Genomic DNA, 11393 nt, shown 5'->3' with positions numbered 1-11393 from the left:
ATGTCCGTTGAAAATTAAGTATTGGCCAAGCTAATAAAAACTAATATAAATATTAAGAGAATACTAAGAAAACAGTTTATGAGTATCTTGGAATATCTCATTTTCCTCTTTTACTGTATTAGTTTTCTAGATAACAAATTATCTTAGAGCTTTGCAGCTTGAAACAACAAATATTTTACATTCTTTTTATCATTTTTTTTTTTTTTTTTTTTTTTTTTTTTTTTTTTGAGGCGGAGTCTCGCTCTGTCGCCCGGACTGGAGTGCAGTGGCCGGATCTCAGCTCACTGCAAGCTCCGCCTCCCGGGTTTGCGCCATTCTCCCGCCTCAGCCTCCCGAGTAGCTGGGACTACAGGCGCCCGCCACCTCGCCCGGCTAGTATTTGTATTTTAGTAGAGACGGGGTTTCACTGTGTTAGCCAGGATGGTCTCGATTTCCTGACCTCGTGATCCGCCCGTCTCGGCCTCCCAAAGTGCTGGGATTACAGGCTTGAGCCACCGCGCCCGGTCCTTTTTATCATATTAAGCCTTTGACATCTTTTGAGTATTTTACATTACCATTGTCAATTCAGACTAGCCTCCTTTCAAGAGCTTTATAGCTGCCACGTGGCTAGTAGTTACCATTGTGGACACCACAATTCTATGTGCTGCAGTTACTGGTAAGTTTTAGTGATCTGTTTCTATCTCTAGCTCTGTCTCTATTCCTAGCTAGATCTATGTAAACATCAATTTAGTACATTTGTATTACTAAATCTTTAATAAATGTTGGATTCTACATGGAAATTAATTAAGAGAACTACCAGATTTATACAAACAACCGGCAACACACAGGCTGCAGCAGCCCACACATTCATCTCTAGGGTAAGCTGTAAGAGTTCAGAATTAGTAGAGAGCACTCTGGGCTTAGTTCACCTCTCCAAGCCCTGTGGTATTAGTATTCTTGCATTAAAATAGCTGATTCACAATAAACAATAATGAAACCACGACTGCAAAGAGAAGAAACAAACTGCAGGTTACTTCCTCTCCTTCATTCTCTATGATCACTTCGAGTTTTTATGTGTGTTTACATGTTAAAACAATGAAACATAGAAGCTATGAGGTGTAATATTTTTCTTTGGTAAAATGCAAATTTGAGTTGTTATGTGAATCATTTTAGTGTGTTTGAATAAATGCCTTTACAATGGAATCGTATTCATCTTTTTTATTGATAATGGTTTTTAAACTATAAAATCAAGAAAACAAATATAACTATTACATGATACTTATAGAAAATATTTTTGTCATATGAAAGAGCAAAGATTTAAAAAAAAAACACCTTCTAGGTGCCAGATACATTGGGTTTTCCACTGCCATAAGCCTAACCTCTTTTAAATACTACCCTTCTCTCAAGCTTTTTTTTTTTTTTTTTTTTTTTTGAGATGGAGTTTCACTCTTGTCACCCAAGTTGGAGTGCAATGGTGCGATCTCAGCTCACTGCAACCTCCGCCTCCTGGATTCAAGTTATTCTCCTACTTCAGCTTCCCAAGAAGCTGGGATTACAGGTGCACACCACCAACCCCAGCTGACTTTTGTGTTTTCAGTAGAGATGGGGTTTCGCCATGTTGGCCAGGATGGTCTCGAACTACTGACCTCAGGTAATCCACCCTTTTTGGCCTCCCAAAGTGTTGGGATTACAGGCATGAGCCACCGCACCTGGCCTACCTTTCTCTCAATTAATATGAGAAAGTAGAATTAGAATAGGTTAAAGCACTGACACACTTAACTGAATCTGGTATTTTCTTTCTTAATACACTGTAATTATTTTGTATTAAATATAAAAGGGGCTTCCTTTTATAGTATTTGAGTTTTGGCACTTTTTTATTTAATGGATGCCTGCTTTCCTTTTTTTCAAACCCTAGAACAGAACACATCGTAGATACTAAATTATTTGCTGGCATACTTGCTGTATGAAAACTCTTCAGTTATCATGAAGGCAGCCTGGAAAATAAGCTCTGAATTAAGCTTTAGAGCTCATTTTAGGTCTCAGAAGCAGGGGGTTGTAGGATAAATTCACAAACACATGAGAGTTGCACCAATTACACTCAATTCACTTGGTACCATCCTGGTTTTGTAGGGTACATGGATGGGCTCAGCCAGATGAAATCCCTCTATATGGAGGAGCTGGGCACCCCAGGCCATGGCCTTGATCAAGATATCATAAGAGGATGTTGTCTAGACAACATCAACATTCCAGGACCCTGTCTACTGATGGGCTTAAACTAAGGAAAGTTATACAACATTAGCCAACATACAGTCATAATTATTATTAATAGTTTATTGCAGGTACAGCAAAAGTGTTAGAAATTTCCACCACAACTCCTAGGTACACAGAAGAGTAGTTTATTTCTATAGCTGATCTGTTTTTTCTGCATATACCATGAAAACATTGAGAATGCTCATACATTGAGAATGATGGGAATATATGTGTGTAGAGTCACTTTGGAAAACAAGGGAAATAAAAAATGTGCAGGACTGGGCATGGTGGCTCACACCTGTAATCTCAGCACTTTGGAACGCTGAGTTGGGAGCATCGTCTGAGTCCAGGAATGTGAGACCAGCCCAGGCAACATGGTGAAACCCTGTGTATTAGTCTGTTTGTAAGCTGTTGATAAAGACATACTCAAGACTAGGTAATTTATAAAGGAAAAGAGGTTTAATGGACTCATAGTTCCACATTGTTGGGGAAGCCTCCCAATCATGGCGGAAAACAAAAGGCAGGTCTTACATGGTGGCATGCAAGAGAGAATGAGAGTAAAGTGAAAGGAGAAACTGCTAATAAAATCATCACATCTCATGAGACTTATTCACTACCATGAGAAGAGTATGGGGAAAATGCCCCCATGATTAAATTATCTCCCACTGGGTACCTCCCACAACACATGGGAATTATGGGAGCTACAATTCAAGATGAGATTTTGGTGGGTACACAGCCAAACCACATCACCCTGTCTCTACAAAAACAAAACAATACAACCTCCCAAAAAACTAAAAAACAAAAATTAGCTGGGTATGGTGGCCTGTGGTCCCTGTGGTCCCAGCTACTCAGGAGGTGGAGGTGGGAGAATCACTTAAGTCTGGGAGGTTAAGGTTGCAGTGAGCAAGATGGCACCACTGCACTCCAGCCTGGGTGACAGAGTGAGACCCTGTCTCAAAAGAAAAAAGAAAGAAAGCACCTACTCCATGTTTTGGTATTTCTGTCTTAGGTATTTATTTATTTATCTTTATCGTACAGCTTGCATATTTATTGAACAAATACTACTAAAATAGCTAAAATACACTGGGTACTTGTCGTAAGTGCATCAGTAAAGATCATGTTGTTACAAAAGCCCGCCTTTTCCGCAGTGCACAACTGCAACTCTACACTAAATGCCACACGTGCGGAATACTGTTTTTTTTTTTTTCTCTATTTGCACAGCTGATGTACCTATTCTAACAAAGGAAAGAGAGGAGGAATGCACAAGAAACTCAGGCCAATGGGGGAGAGAGAAGAGAACGAAGACATGCAGTGCATGGGTCATCGGTGTGTTGACGAAGAGTCAAACTTGGCCGAGTGAGATGGCTCACACCTGTAATCCCTGCACTTTGGTAGGCTGAGACAGGTGGATCATCTGAGGTCAAGAGTTCAAGACCAGCCTGGCCAACATGGGGAAACCTTGTCTGTATCAAAAATACAAAAATTAGCCAGGTATGGTGGTGCACACCTGTAGTCCCAGCTACTCAGGAGGCTGAGGCAGGAGAATTACTTAAACCTGGGAGGTGGAGGTTGCAGTGAGATGAGATCGTGCCACTGCACTCCAGGCTGGGCAACACAGTAAGACTCTGTCTCAAAAAAGAAAAAAATAAAAGAAAGAAAAGAAAAGAGTCAAACTCTAAAATCTTTGAAGAGATTTATTCTGCACATAAGAATAAATCTTCAGAAGATCCTGAGAACATGTGCCCAAGGTGGTTGGGGCACAGCTTGATTTTACACATTTCAGGGACACATGAGACGTCAATCAAATATATTTAACATATACACTGGTCCAGTCCAGACAGGTGGGGAAACTTGAAGCGTGTGGGAAGGTGGGGGCTTCCAGGTTATGGGTAGATTTAAAAAGTTTCTGATTGGTAATTGGTTGAAAGAGGTTGTGAAGACCAAAGTTTAGTGTGCAGATGAAGCCTACAGGTAGAGGGATTCAGAGAGAATAGATCGTAAATGTTTCTTTTCAGACTTAAGGTCTGTGTTGATGTTAAAGCTGGAGGGATATAATGAGGCCTGTTTATCCCCTACTTCCCATCACTGCCTGAACCAGTCTTTCAGGATAAATTTGAGAGTGCCCTGGCTGAGGAGGAAGTCCATTCAGATGGTTGGGGGGTGGGTGGGGCTTAGAATTTTGTTTTTGGTTTACAGATATTTAACAGTCAGAAGCAGAACAATTCCAAACAAGGCCTGCCCTGTCAAAGGAAGAGCTGAAAAATGGCCACATAAAAAATAGGATGGGCTTTAGACTGGCTGACACAACAACATTCCATAAATAGATGGTATTTTATTTTTGTTTATCCCATTTCAAGGGGAGCAAGGACAAAGATGTAAAATCTATGCCTTACTTATCAAAACTGCCAATAAAAAAGAGTACTCTACTTTCAAAATTATTCTTATTTTGTAAAGACATTTTTTCCAACTTAATTTTGGAAAAGGTGTAATTTTCATATTCCTACTCAGATGCCAGTGTTTTGGATTTTTTTTCCAGAGGGAATTTATTTAAAAAGAGTTTGCCTCCCCCCATCCCCAATATCATTTCAAACAATAAGGATCCAAAGAGACACCTCAAAATCCCTTTAAAATGATTGTTTTTCTTTCTCTAAACAGGCAGGCAAGGTGATGGAAAAGAAGAGATTTGGTAAGTAAATTACAGTTTTGTGATTGCCCCTGCTACTGTCACTGCACGTCCATGAGTGTCATCCACGCTACTGTGACTGCATGTCTGTAAGTGCCAGCCAGTGAGACAGTAGTCTCTCACACACTATGGCAGCATTCACTCAGCCTACACCACTGAGGAAGAAAGCTGCACTGAAGACATGAGGAAAACAAGTCAATCCAGTCTAGAGAACAATAGCCAGGGAAACAGAGTACCAATACCTTCTTAGAAAGTGGAAGGAAAACGTAACTCCTTCGGGGCTACCTTGCCAAGGAGCATGTTGAAAATCCAAAATAGGCCAGGCGTGGAGGCTCGTTCCTGTAATCCCAGCACTTTGGGAGGCTGAGGTGGGCAGGTCACCTGAGGTCATGAGTTAGAAACCAGCCTGGCCAACATGGTGAAACCCAGCCTCTTAAAAAAATACAAAAATTAGCCAGGTGTGGTGGTGCATGCCTGTAATCCCAGCTACTCGGGAGGCAGGAAAATTGCTTGAACCCAGGAGGCAGAGGCTGCAGTGAGCCAAGATCATGCCACTGCACTCCACATTCCAGCCTGGGTGACAGAGAAAGACTCCATCTAAAAGGAAAAAATAAATAAATAAATAAAATAAAATCCAAAATAGCACCATTCATCAGTGTCTCAGGTCCTGTGGCAGCATCTCAGTCACTTACCATAAGGAAACAGTGAGTTTCCAACTACTTCTATACATCAGAAGGGTACAGGGATAAAATATAGAGATATACAGACAATTGATGAACATAAACTATGAGGCTTGATACATGTAAATGAAAAAAAAAAAGTGGTGGTGGTGGGGGAGTCTCAGCCTCTGCAAGAAGCAGGAGCTGTTTGAGTGAAAAGGCAGGAGTGGGTTGGTCGGGTGAACAGGGTGGGAGACAGTTGTGGCAGACAGTGTTGTAGTGAATCAGGCCTGTAGGCCCACCTGTCAGGGTTGTAAACGTGTATTCATGGTGTGAAATCTGTGTTTCCACTTGAGACAGAATGGCTAGAAACTGATTTGATGATATCTATTTGTTCACTGTAAATTATAGCAAGGCTCAGAGCCCCATTGTTTCTTCTTATACTTGATGATTTGCAGAGAAAAAAATCCCATGGATGATACCACGACCTCGTCAAAACCCACACACCATATGTAATACAAATGGAGGTGTTCAGATTTTAAAAAGTGGAGTTGTTTTAGTCCGTTTTGACACTGCTATAAAGAAATACCTCAGAGTGGGTAATTTATAAAGGAAACCTCCTTGGAGGCCTCAGGAAACTTACAATAATGGCTGAAGGCAAAGGGGTAGCAAAAGCACATCTTACATGGTGGCAGGCGAGAGAGAGTGAAGGAGTGAAGGGGGAAGAGCGCCTTATAAAGCCATCAGATCCAGTGACAACTCACTTACTATCACAACAACAGCATGGGGGAAACCAGCCTCATGATCCAATCACCTGCCACCAGGTCCTGCCTTCAACACATGGGGATCATGGGGATTACAACTGGAGATGAGATTTGAGTTGGGACACAGAACCAAATCATATTGGAGGTAACTGATTCTTGGGGAGCAGTCTTCATTGCTGCCCAGTGGAGTCAGGGAGACAGAGTTGGTCTCATTGTTCTTCTTGCGGCTCAATTCCTTTGGGACAGAAAGTCTTCCCTTAGGAAGCCTTCTTTCCATCTCCTTGTTTGGAAATGGTTCATGACTGACCTAGGCAAAGAGTTCTGGGTAATAAACCATTTTGAGAATCCTAGTCTTGGGTTTCTGTTCTCCCTCTCTTCAGTCCAGGTAGACCAACAGACAAAAGCCCCTCTCCCTGTTCACTCTCTCTCCCCTCTACACCTGAAACACAAATGTCCATCTTAGAGTATTTTTAACCTACAGCAGGGATCTGCAAACATTTTCTGTAAAAGCCCAGATAGTGTTATAAAAGTGTTGGGTTTCCAAAGATCTGTGCTATAGACAACATGTAAGTGACTAGGTGTGTTTGTGTTCAATGAAACTTCATTTGTGGATACTGAAATTTAAATTTCATTCAATTTTCACATGTCACAAAACATTCTTCTCTTCCTTTTGCTTTTTTTATACCCATTTAAAATGTAAAAGTTACTCTTAGCTATGGGCCATACCAAAACAGGCAGTGGGCTGGGTTTGTCCTGTGGGAGTCATGCTTTGCCCATCTCTGTCTTAAGGGAACTGTTGTGTATGTGTGCTGCCAGGCTCATGCATAACACTTCGCAGCAGTATTACCTGTAACAGCAACAAAACAAAAAGTCTACCACGGAAGCATAGGTAATAAGTAATAATTTGTGATATAGTCATAGAATGGAACACTGCATGGTGCCAAAAATGCATGTACCAGTATCAGTGTGATGCATGTATCAGTATGATTGGATCTGAATCACTTAATATTGATCCAAAAAGGAAGTCACAGAAGAATTCATACAGCCTGATACAGTTATAGTAAGGTTAAGGAAGGCAAAATTAAACAATACATAGCTAATAAAACTATAAAGAGGCTGGGCACAGCCTGTAATCCCAGCCCTTTGGGAAGCCTGTAATCCCTGCACCTGTAATCCCCGCACTTTGGGAGGCCGAGGCGGGCAGATTGCTTGAGGTTAGGAGTTTGAGACCAGCCTGACCAACGTGGCGAATCCCCGTTTCTACTAAAAATACAAAAATTAGCCAGCCGTGGTGGCTCACACCTGTAATCCCAGCTACTCTGGAGGCTAAGGCACGAGAATTGCTTGAACCCAGGAGGCAGAGGCTGTAGTGAGCTGAGATCATGCCACTGAACTCCAGCTATCTCAAAACAAAACAAAACAAAACAAAAAACAAACCCCCAAACTTAAAGAAAGGCAAGGGAATTGTAAAAACAGAATTCAGAAAAGTGATTCCCTTAAGGATGAGAGACGAAGGTACATTGGGAGAAGCATATGGGAACTTCCAAGTTACTGGAATTTTTCTGTTTCCTAAATTTAATCCTGAGCATACAGGAGTCCTTTATATGCCCATAAAGTCTTCTCATGCTTTAAACTGTATTATTTATATAAATAATATATGCTTTATATATATATGTATGTTTGACTAAACATTTAACTTAATTTAAACCAGCATTGCTACTGAAAATGAAGTTGATATAGTGCTTTTATCCCACAGATTTGTTTACATATTAGGGGTTTAAGCAAATAGATTTTGGTGTTAAAGGAAAGGGTGCCCTCTTCAGGCAATACGTCTCATGTTGCTAAAGATTTTGACTAGAAAAACGTGGACTAAAAAAATACTAGGAACTCATAGAATCACACTATGAAGAGGGCTTTTGTTTGGTGTTCTATGTCTATTCTTACCCAGGACAAAGTATTTTATTTTAGAAAACTCCAGGTAAGGATTTTAAATTTCCATTTCATAATGTGACTTAGTTTTGTGTGTGTGTGTGTTTTTTATCTCTATTTCCTTTTTATCTTAATTTCTATTTCTTTTCAACATAGGAAACTCCTTAGACTCCTTTCTTGGAAGATTTAAGGTACAACTGCAGAAATGCTTGTCATGAGATACCTCTTTTGGCCTGTATCAACAGCAGTGATGGGAAAGCATTCCAGAATTCAATTTCTTTTCAAAAAGGAAAAATCTACTAAGATCTAAGATTTAATAGGGACTACCATGTTTAGCCTGAAAATTTAACACATGCTTCCATTTAATGTGTATATTACCCAATATTCTATGAAAATAATGTAAGCAAAAATTACAATTTAGTCAATAATTGTTAAAAAAAGAAAAGTTGAAGTGATAGCATTAGTAGTTTGGAATTAATAAATATATATTTTTTTGACCAGGCATTACAATCTACTTAAATAAAACATATTCCTTGTTAACTAAGTGGGTACTTGTTTATTATTACTATTATTTTTTAACCTTAAGTGGAACATAATATTTATTTGCCCATATCATCTTATAGCACCACTGTATTTCAAATAATCTGTTAAATCAGTTTTTTTATTACATATGAGTTTAAAATAATTGTAAAATTGTTTAAGCTACCATTTTCATTTTCTTTTGTGACCATTTTAAACTTAATTCACATGAAGGATTTTATTGGCCCTAAAATTATGCTTCAGAAACATATTTTTAATAAAATCAAAATGGGTTCTACTTCTTTTTGAAATTTGTACTCTTCCTATTTTTATTACATATGGAATTATGAACAGTGGACAGTGGAAATTAGAATCCTAGGATATTAAAACTGAAAGAGACTTTAGAGACCATCTGTCTGTTGCCCTTTTTTGACAGCTGAGTTAACTGAGTTCTAAAGTGGTCACACAATTTTAGTAATTGGGACAACTCTTTTAATCAGTTTCAAATGAACTTAGTAGATGGCTGGTTTTTGTTTTAATGGAGTAGGTTCTTCAGTGGGAGTTTGGTTGGCATGCCTTGCTTTTTATCACCAGGTAGCTGGGAGGCAATGTGGTGCAGTGGAAAAATGCTTTCCAGTCAGGGAAACGGAGCTGGGACCTGGTTCCTGCCACTTGGTGGCAGCTCTTGGGCAAATTACTAGCGACAGGAATGGGAATAATAATACATACGCTAACGAGTCAGCATGGGGCTTCAAAGAGACGCACAGTGCTTGGCCTACAGTACATCTTCAGTTACTAGTAGCTGCCATTATTATTAGCTGTATATATATGTGTGTGTGTGTGTGTGTGTGTATGTGTGTGTGTATATATATATATGTATGTGTATATATATATATATATTTTTTTTTTTTTTGAGACGGAAGTCTTGCTCCTGTCAACCAGGGCTGGAGTGCAAGTGGCTGGAATCTCTGCTCACTGCAAAGCTCCGCCTCCCCGGGTTACCGCAATTCTCCTGCTCAGCCCCCTGAGTAAAGGCGGGAACTACGGCGCCCTGCCCACCGCGCCCCGCGTTCTCCGCCGCCCTGGATCCTGCTTTGTATTATAATTATTGCGTGCGACGACGGGTTTCACCGCTGTTCGCCCAGGCGATGGATCTTCGACTCTCCTGACCCTCTGATCCGCCCGTCTTCGGCCTTCCCCAAAGTGCTGGGATTACAGGCTTGAGGCCCTGCTGGGATTACAGGCTTGAGCCACCGCGCCTGGCCAGCTGTATATTTTTATTAGTAGTGCTATATTTTATCATTAGCTGTATATTTCTATATATTATTAGTATATATTTTATTAGCAGCATTTTTTTGCTTATTTTTCATCTGAAATCCATGTTCCTAATTTCTAGTTACATGCCTTAATTCTCCATTATTTACCCACATCTCTTGCAGAGTGACTTGTACTGTATGTAATTCCTTAGTGCCTCAGTTTCCTCATTTGTAATAGAAGAGAGGAGTTGAACAAAATAATTTTTAAATCCCTTTGGGCCTAACTTTCCATGTACTGACCAGTGGGGTTTTGAAGCCAAAATCCCTGCTTCTCAAAGGAAAGCTTTCAGGTCTATAACAGTTGGTTCCAATGATTAACTCCTTTGACTGCACAATGAAAAATATTGGATGGAAAATCATTGTCAGGAGTTTTAAAAGTGCTGGTAGTGGGGTGGGGATAAATCACTGTTTAATAAATATTGTCAAGCAAACAGATAACAGTATGGAGAAAAATTAAATTGGATCCATATTTCATATGGTATTCTGAAGTGAATTTCAGATAGGTCAAAGAGTCAAATATTTCATGGCAACCTGTTAATGAAAAAAATACTTTGAAAACATCATACCAAATGTAATCCAGCTGTGGAGGAGAAATAAGTATTTGAAGCTTTTCTCTTTTTTTTTTTTTTTCAGACAGAGCCTTGCTCTGGTGCCCAGACGGGAGTGCCATGGCACAATCATGGATCGCTGCAGCCTCGACCTCCCAGACTCAAGTGATCCTCCCACCTCAGCTTCCCGAGTACCTGGGACTACAGGTGGGCACCACCATGCCCAGCTAATTTTTGTATTTTTTGTAGAGAGGGCTCTTGCTGTGTTGCCCAGACTTGTCTCAAATGCCTAGGCTCAAGCCATCCTCCTGCTTTAGCCTTCCAAAGTGCTGGGATTATAGGTGTGAGCCACTGTGCCCAGCCTATTTGAAACTTTAAGAAGTACAGGCTATGTCCAGAGATGCAATGCATATGATCAAATATGTCAAGTCAAACTAAGATCTCCATACACACACTGTATTGAAATAAACATTGAAAGAAATAAACAAGGTAGGGAAATAAATTAGACAATATCTGATAAAAACCTCATTATTCAAACATAACGAGCACATTAATGTAAGAATTACAGGTAGAATACATTTAGTAGGTGATTACAGGTGATACAAAACAAGAGATAGTGTATTATCTCATAGAAAAAGAGTCTATGAGCCAATAGAAAAAAAGGGATATAAAATAAGGAGGGAAAATTAATAGTAATAATAATGTCCAGTGTAGCCAGGGCTACACCATCCCCATAGGAAAAGAAA

At 39.9% G+C, this 11393-nt stretch overlaps 1 pseudogene; it reads right to left on the bottom strand.

The window, feature by feature from the left end:
• Window positions 1-6672, bottom strand: part of LOC108536737 (neuronal regeneration-related protein pseudogene) — a 20891-nt pseudogene extending 14219 nt beyond the window's left edge.
• Window positions 6673-11393: the final 4721 nt, after the last annotated feature.

Source organism: Rhinopithecus bieti, unplaced genomic scaffold, assembly GCF_001698545.2.
Source record: "Rhinopithecus bieti isolate Rb0 unplaced genomic scaffold, ASM169854v2 scaffold_13349, whole genome shotgun sequence".
NCBI lineage: Eukaryota > Metazoa > Chordata > Mammalia > Primates > Cercopithecidae > Rhinopithecus > Rhinopithecus bieti.
Note: the sequence above shows the minus strand (reverse complement) of the source record. Positions and strands in the feature narration are given on the sequence as shown.